At 39.6% G+C, this 17098-nt stretch overlaps 1 long non-coding RNA gene across 1 annotated transcript in view; it reads left to right on the top strand.

Moving 5' to 3' along the window:
* Positions 1-17098, top strand: part of LOC308608689 — a 210401-nt gene that overhangs the window by 149029 nt on the left and 44274 nt on the right. The gene's annotated exons all lie outside the window — the stretch shown is intronic.

Genomic DNA, 17098 nt, shown 5'->3' with positions numbered 1-17098 from the left:
TGTTAAATATAAAAGAGAAATTAATGTAGTATAATTTGGAAAAGGTTTTTTTTTTTTTTTTTTTTTTTGCGGTACACAGGCCTCTCACTGTTGTGGCCTCTCCCGTTATGGCTCACAGGCTCCGGATGCACAGACTCAGCGGCCATGGCCCACGGGCCCAGCCGCTCCGTGACATGCGGGATCTTCCCGGACCGGGGCACGAACCCGTGTCCCCTGCATCGGCAGGCGGACTCTCAACCACTGCGCAACCAGGGAAACCCTGGAAAAGGTTTTACCTCAGTCAATCTTTTGTAAATTAATTAATTAATTAATTTACTTATTTATTTTTGGCTGTGTTGGGTCTTCATTGCGGTGTGCGGGCTTCTCATTGCGGTCGGTGGCTTCTCTTGCTGTGGAGCACGGGCTATAAGTGTGCGGGCTTCAGTAGTTGTGGCACACAGGCTCAGTAGTAGTAGCTCATGGGATCTAGAGCACAGGCTCAGTAGTTGTGGTGCATGGGCTTAGTTGCTCTGCGGCATGTGAGATCTTCCCAGACCAGGGATCAAACCTGTAAACACAGCCATATATTTTTATATGCTTATGTATTATCTGAGGCTGCTTTTGTGCTATAATGAGAGTTGAGTAGTTTTGACAGAGACTGTATGGCCCTTTACAGAAAACTGTTTACTGATCCCTGTTCTAGAGCCACATCTTTGTGTTTGGCACATGTTTGAATCAGAAGAGAATAAATAGTCTTATAAAAATACCTACTTATGGAGCATATGCTATGCAAGGAAGGTGCTTGTTGACATGGAAGTAAAAATGTGTAGAATGTTAAGAAAGTTGAGAAAAGAATCTCAGAATGTTATTAGAGGCCTCTAAAGAGATGGAAATAAAAATGATACTGAGTTCTCAACCTGGAATTAATAAACACTACCAAAATGCCTATGAAGATGCATGTATCAGAAGAATCAGTATAATCCAATTAAAGAAATTAAACAATTATTATGTAGTAGACATTGTGCCAAGCCACAGAAGTTACCAAATGGATGACTCATGAGCCTACCACCTGAAGAACTAAGAAATATTTTTATTGGGTTTCATTCTTCAGAGCTGTTACTGGCTAGAGCACTGATCAGTTACATCATTGAACTGGTACATTGTGCAAAGGCAGGAAAAATTACTGAAATTGAACTCCTCATCTTTCCCTTCAAACCTATTTCTCTTCTTGTACTCTCAGTTTTGGGAGACATATTACCACCCAACTGACCAACTTGATTGTCAGCTTTTCTGCTTTCTCTCTGAAACACTAGAATTTGTTTCCCACTTTACCTGACTCACTGAGGTACCACCTCCTCTCAGGAGATTCCTTTTTTTTTTAAGTTAATCTTTTCTTAAAATTTTTATTGGAGTATAGGTGCTTTACAGTATTGTGTTAGTTTCTACCGTACAGCAAAGTGAATCAGCTATACGTACACGTATATCCCCTCCTTTTTGGATTTCCTTCCCATTTAGGTCACCACAGAGCATTGAGTAGAGTTCCCTGTGCTATACAGTAGGTTCTCATTAGTTATCTGTTTTATACACAGTATCAATAGTGTATATATGTTAATCCCAATCTCCCAATTCATCCCACCACCCCTTGGTATCTACATTTGTTCTCTACGTCTGTGTCTCTATTTCTGCTTTGTGAATAAAATTGTCCATACCAATTTTTTCAGGTTCCACTTATATGTGTTAATATATGATATTTGTTTTTCTCTTTCTGACTAACTTCACTCTGTATGACAGTCTCCAGGTCCATCCACATCTCTACAAATGACCTAATTTCTTTGCTTTTTATGTCTGAGTAATATTCTGTTGTATATATGTACCACATCTTCTTTACCTATTCCTCTGTTGATGGACATTTAGGTTGTTTCCATGTCCTGGCTATTGTAAATAGTGTTGCTTTGAACATTGGGGTGCATGTGTCTTTTTGAATTACGGTTTTCTCTGGGTATATGCCCAGTAGTGGGATTGTTGGGTCACATGGTAGTTCTATTTTAGTTTTTTTAAGGAACCTCCATACTGTTCTCCATAGTGACTGTATCAATTTACATTCCCACCAACAGTGCAAAAGGGTTCCCTTTTCTCCACACCCTCTCCAGCATTTATTGTTTGTAGATTTTGTGATGATGGCCATTCTGACTGGTGTGAGGTGATACCTCACTGTAGTTTTGATTTGCATTTCTCTAATAATTAGTGATGTTGAGCATTTCTTTCAGGTGTTTGTTGGCCATCTGTATGTCTTCTTTGGAAAAATGTCTATTTAGGTCTTCCGCCCATTTTTTGATTGGGTTGTTTGTTTTTTTCATATTGAGCTGCATGAGCTGTTTGTATATTTTGGAGATTGATCCTTTGTCCATTGATTCATTTGCAAATATTTTCTCCCATTCTGAGGTTTGTCTTTTCATCTTGTTTATGGTTTCCTTTGATGTGCAAAAGTTTTAAGTTTAATTAGGTCCCATTTATTTATTTTTGTTTTTATTCTCATTACTCTAGGAGGTGGGTCAAAAAAGATCTTGCTGCAATTTATGTCAAAGAGTGTTCTGCCTATGTTTTCCTCTAAGAGTTTGATAGTGTCTGGCCTTACATTTAGGTCTTTAATCCATTTTGAGTTTATTTTTGTGTATGATGTTAGGGAGTGTTCTTATTTCATTCTTTTACATGTAGCTGTCCAGTTTTCCCAGCACCACTTATTGAAGAGACTGTCTTTTCTCCATTGTATATTCTGGCCTCCTTTGTCATAGATTAGGTGACTATAGGTGCGTGGGTTTATCTCTGGGCTTTCCATCCTGTTCCATTGATCTATATTTCTGTTTTTCTGCCCGTACCATACTGTCTTGATGACTGTAGGCCTGTAGTATAGTCTGAAGTCAGGGAGCCTGATTCCTGCAGCTCCAGTTTTCTTTTCTTTTGCCTCAAGATTGATTTTGCTATTCAAGGTCTTTTGTGTTTCCATACAAATTGTAAAATTTTTTTGTTCTAGTTCTGTGAAAAATGCCATTGGTAATTTGATAGGGATTGCATTGAATCTGTAGATTGCTTTGGGTAGTATAGTCATTTTCACAATCTTGATTCTTCAGAAGATTCTTTGACCCTGTCTCTTCTTTCCACACCAGCGCCAGTCTGGGTTATGTATCTGCCATGTATGTTCCCATAGATCCCAGTACATACTTCTCATGACAGTGCCCTTGCCACTGTGTTTTAATGGTTTCTCTACCTGGAAGGAGGCCATTTTCACATTACATAAAACTAGGAAATGGAATGTATGGATGTGGGTAAATGGATGTGATCAGAATTAGTGAACCCAGGTTTTCTACCTGCCCCAGGGTCATTGCATGAGTATATACACATTCACTTATTAATTAATTAAGTTTGCTAATAATTATTAAGCATTCTCTTCATGCTGAACATTTTATATTTAACAGTGGGAGATATAGCAGTGAACAAGGCAGAAGAAGTCCATGTCCTCATTCTAGTGAGGGCAGACAATGAAGGTTTTAAAGCCAACCTCACCACCACCACTGCAGTTTTTTGGTTTTTTTAAATAAATGTATTTATTTACTTATTATTTTATGTTTGGCTGTGTAGGGTCTTCGTTGCTGTGCATGGGCTTTCTCTAGTTGTGGCAAGCAGGGGCTACTCTTTGTTGTGGTGCACAGGCTTCTCATTGTGGTGGCTTCTCTTGTTGTGGAGCACAGGCGCCAGGCTCATGGGCTTCAGTAGCTGTGGTGCACGGGCTCAGTAGTTGTGGTGCACAGGCTTAGTTGCTCCACGGCATGTGGGATCTTCCCAGACCAGGGCTTGAACCCATGTCCCCCTGCATTGGCAGGTGGATTCTCAACCACTGCACCACCAGGGAAGTCTCCACCACTGCAGTTTTGAAGATAAAAGAAAACTGAGACCTATTATCTACTTTAAACTCTTACTGGCACCATTAAACTTTTATTCATGTTAGAAAACATTGTAAATAGGTAGACTTTTCTAAGCTGTCACATAATTAATAAACTTTACAATCAAGAATATAGTAATAGTAGAAAGTCATGAGAACTTAAACAACCATAAATATATAAGGTGAGGTAGTGACAAGTGTTATAAAGAAAAAAAGGCAAAAAGAGATGGGTGGCTGAGTGGGTGGCTGGTGGTTGTTTTTGGTAAGATGGTCAGGAACAGCATCCTTGAAGGCATGGTGCTTGGCACTTGCAGAGACCAGGATGAAGACAGCGGTGGGTGTGGGGTGGCCAGAGCAGAATGAGAGAGAGTCAGAGAGAAAGGCATGGGCCAAATTATGTAAAACTGTTCAGCCTTGGGAAGGAGTTTGAATTTTATTCTGAGTATGACAGGGAAAGCCATTGGAGGGTTATGAGTAGGAGAGTGACATGGTTTGATTTGGTTTTACAAAGTTCTCAAAGGTTGCTCTGTGGAGAACAGACAAGGGGGCTGTAGGAAGAGAAAGTGGAAAACCAGTTAGGAGGCTCTGGAGTTGGGGCAGAGTTGATGGACTTGGACAATATTATTGGCAGTGGCAGCAGTGAGAAGTGGTCAGTCATGGGATCTGCTTTGAAGGTAGAGCTGCCATGACTTGAAGAATTGATTGTGGGGATGAGGAAAACAGAGGGGCCAATCATGGATGACTCCAAGGGTTTGACTTGAACAACTGGATGTTAGAAGTGGTTAATTATCCAGACACACACACACCCCATGTGTGTCATAGAGCCAACTGAATTAAATGAAACTACTTATTAAAGAATTTTAAGTACTATTATACATAAATTCTTCAGTAAAGGTAAAAATTTCCTCAAGCCACTTGGCTTTTATTTTATGAAATAAAAGTGTCTAAAGAAAAAGTTGGTCCTTAGACCTTTATTTTAATTTTTTTTAAACATCTTTATTGGAGAATAGTTACTTTACAATGGTATGTTAGTTTCTGCTTTATAACAAAGTGAATCAGTTATACATATACATATGTTCCCATATCGCTTCCCTCTTGCGTCTCCCTCCCTCCCACCTTCCCTATCCCACCCCTCTAGGTGGTCACAAACCACCTAGCTGAAATAAAAGGAATCCAAATCGGAAAAGAAGAAGTAAAGCTGTCACTATTTGCAGATGACATGATACTATACATAGAGAATCCTAAAGATGCTACCAGAAAACTACTAGAGCTAATCAATGAATTTGGTAAAGTAGCAGGATACAAAATTAATGCACAGAAATCTCTGGCATTCTTATACACTAGTGATGAAAAATCTGAAAGTGAAATTAAGAAAACACTCCCATTTACCACTGCAACAAAAAGAATAAAATATCTAGGAATAAACCTACCTAAGGAGACAAAAGACCTGTATGCAGAAAACTATAAGACACTGATGAAAGAAATTAAAGATGATATAAATAGATGGAGAGATATACCATGTTCTTGGATTGGAAGAATCAACATTGTGAAAATGACTCTACTACCCAAAGCAATCTACAGATTCAATACAATCCCTATCAAACTACCACTGGCATTTTTCACAGAACTAGAACAAAAAATTTCACGATTTGTATGGAAACGCAAAAGACCCCGAATAGCCAAAGCAATCTTGAGAACGAAAAATGGAGCTGGAGGAATCAGGCTCCCTGACTTCAGACTATACTACAAAGCTACAGTAATCAAGACAGTATGGTGCTGGCACAAAAACAGAAATATAGATCAATGGAACAGGATAGAAAGCCCAGAGATAAACCCATGCACATATGGTCACCTTATCTTTGATAAAGGAGGCAAGAATATACAGTGGAGAAAAGACAGCCTCTTCAAAAAGTGGTGCTGGGAAAACTGGGCAGCTACATGTAAAAGTATGAAATTAGAACACTTCCTAACACCATACACAAAAATAAACTCAAAATGGATTAAAGACCTAAATGTAAGGCCAGACACTATCAAACTCTTAGAGGAAAACATAGGCAGAACACTCTATGGCATAAATCACAGCAAGATCCTTTTTGACACACCTCCTAGAGAAATGGAAATAAAAACAAAAATAAACAAATGGGACCTTTATTTTAATTTAATTTAACCTTTTTCTTTCATAGGTGAAGGAATGGAGACCCAGAGAGAGGTTCAGAGGATCATTCTAGGTCGCAGTGTCAGTGTATGCCAGAACAGGAAGTAGAACCCCCTTCTTGTATTTCCTTAACAAATTTGGGCATAAATCATCTTGCTTTTTATAAAAGCACTATTTTCTTTTATGTCTATTTAAAATAATAATTGAAACAGCATGAGAAATCAACTCTTGGGAATTGTTTTAAAGTAGTGACTTAAGAGTTTAAAATTTTTCTCAGTACATATACACATACTCTTTAAAAAAGATGTCCATAGCTCCAGGCCTACTGAGGTTACACATTCAATTTCACTTCCCCTCAAAAAAAAAAAAAAGTAAAATTTGATCAGTCCTAGTTTGTTTAAATTCTACTTACTCTTCTACTTTTAGTTATTCTATATGGACATAATCTACTGAATTACTTTAAAATTGTATATATAAACTTTTCTACTATAAAATACTTTTAGCCTTAAGTTTATCATCTTCAGCACACTGATGGAACAAAATGTACCTGAGTATATTAGCTTTCTTTCCTCAGAAGTTAGAGAAAGAAGGAAGTTTAAAATATGAGGATTTTTTTTTTTTTTTTTGCTATACTGAGCATAATGTAGTCTTCTTAATAATTCTCTTCCTTGTCATTCAGCACATCTTGTCATACTGAACAGTCTTTTATGGTACTTTTCTTCTCATGAATTTCTAATATTACTGTATTTTTTAACGTGAAGTTTATTAATTGTGTAAAAGTTTAGAAAAGTCTAGCTTGGACGTCAGCATCATGGCAGCGTGAGATGCTCTCTTTGTCTCTCCCCTTCAATCTACAACTAGTAAAACATCCATAACTCAACAAAGGTTCCTTTGCCCAACACACTAGGACACTGGAGAGATCCACACATCTTTACCTTTGAAGGTGGGTGGATTGGAATACATAGAGGAGACAGAACAGGGGGAACAGGGGAGGCAGTGCCTGCAATCCTGCTGCCGCTGCCCCCTCCCGAACCACCCCCCCACACACACACCAGCTATTGTGGCTGAGCCTGCAGATCCAGAGAACCTGGTAGCAGCAACAGAGGCACCCATGACTTCAGCCTCCTGGCCATAGTGGCACCTGAAGTCACAGGGAACTGGGCGGCAACAGTGGTAGGGCCCGTGAACCAGGCAAACCCAGAAATAGTGGAGGTGCCTGCCATCCTAGTGCCCCAGCAGTGATGCCAGTGGCAGCAGTGACACCAGCAGCAGCAAAGTACCAGTGACCCTGGAGGAATAAGCAACAATGATGAGGATGGTGGAGGGTGAAAAGTGCAAAGTCTCAAATACAGCCAGAGGTGGCTCAGGTAAGATAAACCAAAAAACTTGTGCTATAGCACCATCTACTGAAAAACAAAAGAAAGCCCTCTAATTACCAACCTGTTGAATTATTAGAATCAAAGTAAACAAAGCTTTGCCTAAATAAGAAAGGGTTCACTACTTCAAATGTGCCAGCAAAGAAAGAACTCATGAAGCACCATGAAAAACCACAGAAACATGGTTTCACAAAAAGAAAATGACAGTTTTCCAGAAACCAAACTTAAAGTCACAGAAGATTGTCATCTAAGTGATGGAGAATTCAAAGTTGCTGTCATGAAGAAACTTAGCAAGCTACCAGAAAACTCAGAAAGGCAATTTAGTTTGCTCAAGCGTAAAACTAATGAACAGAAGAAATACTTTACCAAAGAGATCGAAACTCTAAAGGCAACTGGACAGAAATTCTGGAGCTAAAGAACTCAATAAATGCAGTGAAGAATGCATTATATGGATATAATATAGAGCAGACCATATGGAATAGAGAATTAGCAAGCTCAAAGATAAAAGTTTAGAAATGACTCAGGTGGAAGGTGAGAGAGAACTAAGACTTTTTTTATTTTATTTTTTTATTTAAAAAAATTTTTTTTTGTGGTACGTGGGCCTCTCACTGTTGTGGCCTCTCCTGTTGCGGAGCACAGGCTCCGGACGCACAGGCTCAGCGGCCATGGCTCACGGGCCTAGCCGCTCCGCAGCATGTGGGATCTTCCCGGACTGGGGCACGAACCCGTGTCCCCTGCATTGGCAGGTGGACTCTCAACCACTATGCCACCAGGGAAGCCCTAAGACTTTTTTTTAAATGAAGAAGCTCTACAAGAACTATCTGACTCTATTAGGAAAGGCAACATAAGGATAATAGGTATCCCAGAAGGAGAAGAGAGGGGCAAGAGAGCAGAGAGCTTATTTAAATAAATAATAGCTGAGAACTTCCCAAACCTGGAAAGGAATTGGATAAATAAATCCAAGCTTGTAGAACACCTCTCCATGCAAAAAGGCCTTCTCCAAGACACATTATATTAAAACTGTAAAAATCAATGATAAAGAAAGAATTTTAAAGACATCCAGGAAAAAAGACTGTAACCTACAAAGGTACCCCCATTAGGCTATCAGCAGATTTCTCATCAGAAACTCTACAGGCCAGGATAGAGTGGAGTAACATGCTCAAAATTTTAAAAGATAAAAATTGTCAACCAAGAATACTGTATCCAGCAAAGTTATCTTGCATATATGTAGGAGAAATAAAAGTTTTCTGGACAAACAAAAGCTGGGAGAATTCATCACCACTAGACATGCCTTACAGGAAATGTTGAAAGGAACTCTTTTACCTAAAACAAAAAGGCAAAAGTATACAAAACTTTGAATAAGATGATAAATAGATGGACAGAATCAGAAAATTGCAACTATATATCAGAATAGTTTGAAGGGGGGGACATTAAAAATAATTATATCTACTTCAGTTTAGTGACATACAACATGAAAAGGGATAACTTGTGACAACAAAAACATAAAATGGAAAGAGGAGAAGGATGGAACTGTATAGACAAATGAAGATAAGATGCTATCAGCAGAAAAGGGACTATTTTATCTATGAGAGATTTTATACAAACCTCATGGTAACCACAAAACAAAAATCTTGGGCAGTGACATGAAACATTAAAAAAGAGGAAACTGGGGCTTCCCTGGTGGCACAGTGGTTGGGAGTCCACCTGCCGATGCAGGGGACATGGGTTCGTGCCCTGGTCTGGGAGGATCCCGCATGCTGCAGAGCGGCTGGGCCCGTGAGCCGTGGCCGCTGAGCCTGCGCATCCGGAGCCTGTGCTCCGCAATGGGAGAGGCCACAGCAGTGAGAGGCCCGCATACCACAAAAAAAAAAAAAAAAAAAAAAAAAGAGGAAACTGAGAAAGACACCATAGGAAACCGCCAAACTAAAATGGCAGCCAGAAACACAAGGAAAAAGAAACAGTGGGGATATAGAGCAATCAGAAAACAAAAGATAAAATGGTGGTACTAAGTCCTCATATATCAATAATCACCTTAAATATAACTGGATTGAATTCACCAATCAAAAGACACAGAGTGTCTGGATGGATTAAAAAACAAGATCCAACTATATGCTGTCTCCAAGAGTTTCATCTCAGCTCTAAAGACACACATAGCCTTGAAGTAAAGGAAGGGAGGATGATACCACAAGCAAATAGCAGCCAAAAGAAGTGGTTGTAGTCATACTCATATCAGACAAAATAGACATCAAGCCAGAAAAGATGGATATTATATAATGATAAAAGGTACAATCCATCAAGAAGACATAACATTTATTAATATATATGTACCTTACATAAGAGCACTGAAATATATAAAGCAATCATTAACAGACCTAAGGGGGAAAAGTTGACAGCAGCACAGTAGTAGAGGACTTTAACACCCCACTTACATCAGTGGGTAGATTAGCCAGACAGAAAGTCAACAAGGAAACACTGGCCTTAAATAAAACATTAGATCAGAATCACTTAATAGATTTATACAGAACATTTCATCCAAAAGCAGTAGAATACACATTCTTTTTAAATATATATGGAACATTGTCAAGGATAGACCATATATTGAGACACAAAACAAGTCTCAATAAATTTAAGAAGATTGAAATCATATCATGTATCTTTTCTGACCACAGAAGTATGAAACTAGAAATCAACTACAAGAAGAAGGCTAGAAAAATCACAAATATGTGGAGACTAAGCAACGTGCTACTGAACAATTACTGAGTCAATGAAGAAATCTAAGTATAAATAAAAAAATAGCTGAAGACAAGTGAAAATGAAAATACAACATATCAAAATATATGGGATGCAGCAAAAGTAGTAATAAGAGGGAAGTTTATAGCAATACAGGCACACTTCAAGAAATAAGAAAAATCTCAAATAAACAGTTTAACCTTATACCTAAAGGAACTAGAAAAAGAACAAACAAAGCCTGAAGTCAGTAAAAGAAAGGAAATAATAAAAATTAGAGTGGAAATAAATGAAATAGAGACTAAAAAGACAGTAGAAGAGATCAATGAAATGAAGAGCTGGTTCTCTGAAAAGATGAACAAAATTGAAAAACGTTTAGCTTCACTCACTAAGAAAAATAGAATGCTCAGATAAGCAAAATCAGAAATGAAAGAGGAGAAGTTACAATGAATACCACAGAAATACAAAGACTTATCAGAAAATTCTGTGAACAGCTATATACCAACACATTGGACAACCTAGAAGAAATGGATAAATTCTAGAATCATACAACTTTCCAAGACTGAATCATGAAGAAATTGACTGATCTGAGTAGACTGGTTAATAGTAAGGAGATTGAAACAGTAATCAAAAACCTTCCCCAAAACAAAAGTCCAGGACCAGACAGCTTCACTGGTGAATTCTACCAAACATTCAAAGATTTAATACCTATCCTTCTCGAACACTTCCAAAAAATTGAAGAGAAGAGAACATTTCCTAACTCATTTTACAAGGCCAACATTATGCTGATACCAAAACCAGACAATGACAGCACAAAAAAAGAAAATTATAGGCTAATATCTCTAATGAACATATATGCAAAACTCCTCAACAAAATATTATCACACTGAATACAACAATATATTAAAAGGATCATACATTATGATCAAGTGGGATTTATTCCGGGGGTGCAAGAATGGTTCAACACCCTCAAATCAATCAATGTGATACATCACATTAACAAAACAGAGGATAAAAATCATATGATCATCTCAATAGATGCAGCAAGCATTTGACAATATTCAATACCCATTTATGTTAAAAACTCAAAAAATGGGTATAAAAAGGATGTACCTCAGTGTAATGAAGGCCATCTGACAAGCCCACAGCTAACATCATACTCAATGGTAAAAAGCTGAAAGCATTTCCTCTATGATCAGGAACAAGACAAGGATGCGCACTCTCACCACTTTATTTAACATAGTAGAGCAATTAGGCAAGAAAAAGAAATAAAAGGCATCCAAATTGAAAAGGAAGAAGTAAAACTGTCACTGTTCGTGGATGGCATGATTGTGTATATAGAAAACCCTAAAGAGTCCACAAAAAAACTGTTAGAAATAATAAACAGGGACTTCCCCGGTGGTCCAGTTGCTAAGACTCTGCGCTCCCAATGCAGGGGGCCCAGGTTCAATCCCTGGTCAAGGAAGTAGATCCCACAGGCTGCAACTAAGAGTTCACATGCTGCAACTAGGAGCTTGCATGCCACAGCTAAAGATCCCACATGCCACAACTAAGAGTTCGCATGCTGCAACTAAGAGTTTGCATGCCGCAACTGAAGATCCCTCATGCTGCAACTGAAGATCCTGCATGCTGTACCAAAGATCTTGCATGCAGCAAAGAAGATCCTGAGTGCCACAACTAAGACCTGGTACAGCCAAATAAATTAAAAAAAAAAAAAGAAATAATAAACAAATATGGTAAAGTTTCAGGGTACAAAATGAATATACAAAAAAGTGTTGTATTTCTATATACTAACAACAAACTATCAGAAGGAGAAATTAAGAAAACAATCCCATTTATAATTGCATCAAAATGAATAAAATATCTAGGAATAAATTTAACCAAGGAGGTGAAAGACCTGTACACTGAAAACTATAAGACTTTGTTTAAAAAAAATTGAAAAGACACAAATAAATGGAAAGATATTCCATGCTTATGGATTGGAAGAATTAACATTGTTAAAATATCCAGGGCTTCCCTGGTGGTGCAGTGGTTAAGAATCCGCCTGCCAATGCAGGGGACACGGGTTCGAGCCCTGGTCCGGGAAGATCCCACATGCCACGGAGCAACTAAGCCCATGGGCCACAACTACTGAGCCTGCGCTCTAGAGCCTGTGAGTCACAACTACTGAAGCCCGCGCGCCTAGAGCACGTGTTCCACAACAAGAGAAGCCACCACAATGAGAAGCCCGCGCACCGCAACAAAGAGTAGCCCCCGCTCGCCGCAACTAGAGAAGCCCCACGCACAGCAATGAAGACCCAACGCAGCCTAAACAGATAAATAAATAAATTTATTTTTAAAAAGTTGGCTTCATAGGGGGTCTTCAAAGCAAAAGGACAGACCTTTGTCCCATTCATCTTTATAAGTAATCAACCCACTTAGATTAGACTAATGACAAGAAGAATTTTTACATGAGTCTGAGTATACATTTATTAATTTCTAACATGACCTTAAGCTCAACAGTAGCATTTAAAAATATATACAGTACCTTACCTAGCACTCTTAAAATCTTCAGCAAACTAAAAAAGTCAATCAGGGACAGCCAAAAAACACAATGTTCTCCAAGTAATAAAATAATAAAGCAAAACATAAAAATCAACCAGTGAAAATATACTAGACATTACATTTAAGCAGCTCTCAGACAAACAGTTTTGGATGGATAATTTTTATAAGACCATCTTCATAACAGTCATATTTCATGGATCACTAAGAGTTAGATCTTAAAATTCTATTAAAGCCCAAACCGAAACCTGTTCTTTCTAAAATGAGAATTCATAGTGCAGTTGCAATTGGGGTGCTAGTACAGTCCACCAGACACAGTAGACTGCAATTTTACCTTCATGTATTCCAGAAATCATGCCAGCATTGTGAATAATTCCCAGCCATGCTTGGTTGTAATAATTTTCATACATTCCTAGAAAACATCCAGAATCTCTTCAAAGCAAAACAAAACTGGAAAATTATTGAGTTCTGATCCACTAACATATGTACTCAGTTCCATTTCTGTCTGGGTACAAGGTGTGCAAATTGTTTACATGAAATTAATGTCCCATGTCAATGTTCTGTATCTTCATCCCTAAGTGACATTCATGTTAATGGATAATTTCACCTCAAGGAGAAAGTAGGTTTGTTCCCCATTCCAGAGATTACAATCCCATATCTTTTCCCCTTTCCCTCCCCTCACTCTGTCCCCCTTTCCCTCCCCTCACTCTCAGCTGATGACATCTCATACTTAAATTGAGAAAACTGAAGTCATTAGACAGAAACCATCTTTTCCATATTGTCCATCTTTCATCCTGCTGCAGTGTAAGTTATATGCCTTCTTCTATCAAAGGTGCTCTGGCTCTGTCTCCATGGACTCTGCTTCTGCCATTATCCTTCCTCTTTCCTACATCACTTTTTCCTTCTCCAATGGATTTCTACTATAAGCATACAAACCCACTCTAGCATCCACGACTTCTCCCAAATTAGAACTTTCTCAACCCTATGTTTCCATTTATTCCTCATTCCTGGAATTTTTGTTGTTAAGAGCTGCCCTCTATGTGCTGTCTTCACCTCCTTACCTCCCAAGACTGGTTTCCAAACCCACCACCTCACTGGAACTGCTATTGTCAATGTCGCCATTGGTTGCAATCTGTGAAATCTACTCATCCTTGTTTGGTCTTCATTTGACTAGATCGCTCACTGGCATTTTAGAGTTGAATACTTCTCTATTCTAGAAATATTTTCTCTTTTGGCTTCTATGAACTGACTGCCGTGATTCTCAAAATGTAGTCCCTGGCCCAGCAGCAGTAGCATCATTTGGGAACTTGTTAGAAATGAAAATTCTTGAACCTTAACCCAGATCAACTGAATCAGAAACTCTGGGGGTGGGGCCCAGCAATATGTGTTTTAACCACCTCTCTAGGTGATTCTTATTCAAGGTGAAGTTTGAGAAGCACTGCTCTCTTGATTTTCTTCCTACCTCTATTATAGTTTCTTCTCAGTTATTTTTATTTTTTGACTTCTGTCTGTTAGGTTTTGCTGCATAACAGTACACCCCCAAAACTTAGCTACTTAAAAAACCACCACCATTTAACTCATAAATAGATTTCCCAATTGCTTTGTTTATTTTCTTAGGTTGGGCTCCCCGGAAGCAGGCTATGAGGCAAGAATTTGAGTATAAGTGGTTTATTTGGGAGAATCCCAGGAAGCACCAGTAGGGGCATAGGGAAATGAGATAGGAATGGAAGTAACCTAGTATGAGATGTGTTAATGAGCAGAGTATTCCTGTGCACAACTGGGCTCTATCTCTTGGGCTTTTAAAGCATTACCCCATCCAAGGGTGAAGAAGTTGAGATATTTATCCACCAGCTCCCATTCTCCACTGGTTGAGGGCTGCTTCTCACTGCTATAACTCCCTCGAACTTCCCCATCTATCTGGTGTGAGAGCCTAGCTTGCTTTTGTGGATAGAGAAGGCCCTGAAGCAAGAAGTCCAGGTACTTCACAGAGAGACCAGCTGCATAGGATGACAACCAATGTGTGTGGGTGGGGTACCACAATATCTGCTTTAGGAATCCGTTTGGGGCTCAGCTGGTCTCGGACCTTGGGAGGCTTCCCTTGACATACTGAGGCAGGATTAGGGTCTCTCTTCTCTGCCTCCTCGTCCTCTTAAGTGCATTTCACTAAGTTCCTGTGCCCTTGTCTGCTCCCTGGGATTTATCAGTCCCTCAAAATTAAGGATGGGATTCAGAACACACTACCACAACATATGGCACCTTGGCATATTTAATAAGTTGAAGGAATCTGAGAAATGGCAGGTGCAAGAAGGACTCTCTTACCTTCCCCTTCTACTCTGAGGCGGGTCATAAGACCCTCAAGTGAGAGGTGCCTTCCCATTACCTAAAGGTGTTGCAGGAAGGGGGCCCCGAGAGTGGGCTCTTGTCTAACACTAGGAAATGAATTGTCCGAGGAGACACACGTGCTGACAAAGCAAGAGACTTTATTGGGAAGGGGCTTCCGGGTGGAGAGCAGGAGGGCAAGAGAACCCAGGAGGACGGCTCTGCCACGTGGCTTGCAGTCTCGGGTTTTATGGTGATCAGATTAGTTTCTGGTTGTCTCTGGCCAGTCATTCTGACTCAGGGTCCTTCCTGGTGGCACACGCATCACTCAGCCAAGATGGATTCCAGCAAGAAGGATTCTGGGAGGTTGGTAGGACAGATGGACTGGCGTCTCCTCTCTCCTTTTGACCTTCTCCGAATTCTTCCGGTTGGTGGTACCTTGTTAGTTCCGCATTCCTTACCAGGACCTCCTGTTTAAGATAACTCATGCAAGTGGTTACTATTGTGCCTGGCCAGGGCCGGTGGTTTCAGTCAGTGTTTCCCCTAGTAAAGGAAAGGGGCAACCTTATCTGTGAAGATGGAGGGATACCAAAAGGAATCTGAACAAAGAGGCCTTGCTAAGTTTCCCCCAGCTGACTACCCTTAGCTCATATACATTTGTCCCTTCACATTTTCCCACAACTTTCCACTCTTCATCAAACCTACTATAGAAACACTCAAGTTTAACCATTTCTTCTGGTCTTCATTTCCTTATGAAGGCTCTCGTGTCCTGTAAAACTTCCATTCAACAAATTTGTATGCTTTTCTCTTGTTAACCTGCCTTTTGTCAGTTCAATTTACAGGGTCCCAGACAGAGAACCTAGGAGGATAGTAGGAAAAATAATTTTTCCTCCTCTACAGTAGATTACATATACGCATTTTTTCACCCTTTATTCCTGTCTCACAGAGATGACACTTAATATATGTTGATTGGATGTGTGAGTGGGCACCTTATCTTTTTATCCCTTAGACGAACTCACACAGAGGAAACAAAAAAGTATGCATTGAGTTGTATTAAAGAGGCCTTGTGATTGATGTGAATATAAATTGGACCATTATTAACTTTGAACTAATTCCACTATGTCAGAACAATGTCTGAAATATTTTAAAATCCCTTTAAAAATAGCCTTAGTTGGGCTTCCCTGGTGGCGCAGTGGTTGAGAGTCCGCCTGCCGATGCAGGGGACACGGGTTCGTGCCCCGGTCTGGGAAGATCCCACATGCCGCGGAGCGGCTGGGCCCGTGAGCCATGGCCGCTGAGCCTGCGCGTCCGGAGCCTGTGCTCCACAACGGGAGAGGCCACAACAGTGAGAGGCCCGCATACCTCAAAAAAAAAAAAAAAAAAAAAATAGCCTTAGTTGAGGGCTTCCCTGGTGGCGCAGTGGTTGAGAGTCCGCCTGCCGATGCAGGGGACACGGGTTCGTGCCCCGGTCCGGGAAGATCCCACATGCCGTGGAGCGGCTGGCCCCGTGAGCCATGGCCACTGAGCCTGCACGTCCGGAGCCTGTGCTCCACAATAGGAGAGGCCACAACAGTGAGAGGCCCGCGTAACGCAAAAAAAAAAAAAAAAAAAAAATAGCCTTAGTTGAAAAATTACATAAAATGAATAGACCTAAAACTTGACTCTTACTCAAGTTTTCAGAAAAACAAAAACTTTGCTTTCCATATTCTGACCTTGTCACAGAAAAACAATGTTTTATCAGACTTTCCTTTTTCAATGTTGTGTGATTAGTTGTGTGATTACTTAGTGATCGTGTGATTGTGTGATTACTTAGTTGTGTGATTTATTGAATAAATTTGTTATGTAGTTGCCTTATGAAAAAAGTCATGGGAAAGTTTAAATATAAATAAAGCATTGGGGTTTTTTTGGAAATTTTATAATTCAAGCTAACTGAAAATCACATAAAGCTCTATCTATCATGCCATCTTCTTTCTTTCAAAACATTTTTTTTGTGTGGTCTTCTGACAGTAATTCTTTTTAGTTCAGTTTTCTTATTTTTAATGAGGCATATTTTGTGGATTGGGA

The sequence above is a fragment of the Mesoplodon bidens genome (genome assembly GCF_964165515.1).
Source record: "Mesoplodon bidens genome assembly, chromosome: X".
NCBI lineage: Eukaryota > Metazoa > Chordata > Mammalia > Artiodactyla > Ziphiidae > Mesoplodon > Mesoplodon bidens.
This window is presented reverse-complemented; position numbering and strand designations above follow the sequence as displayed.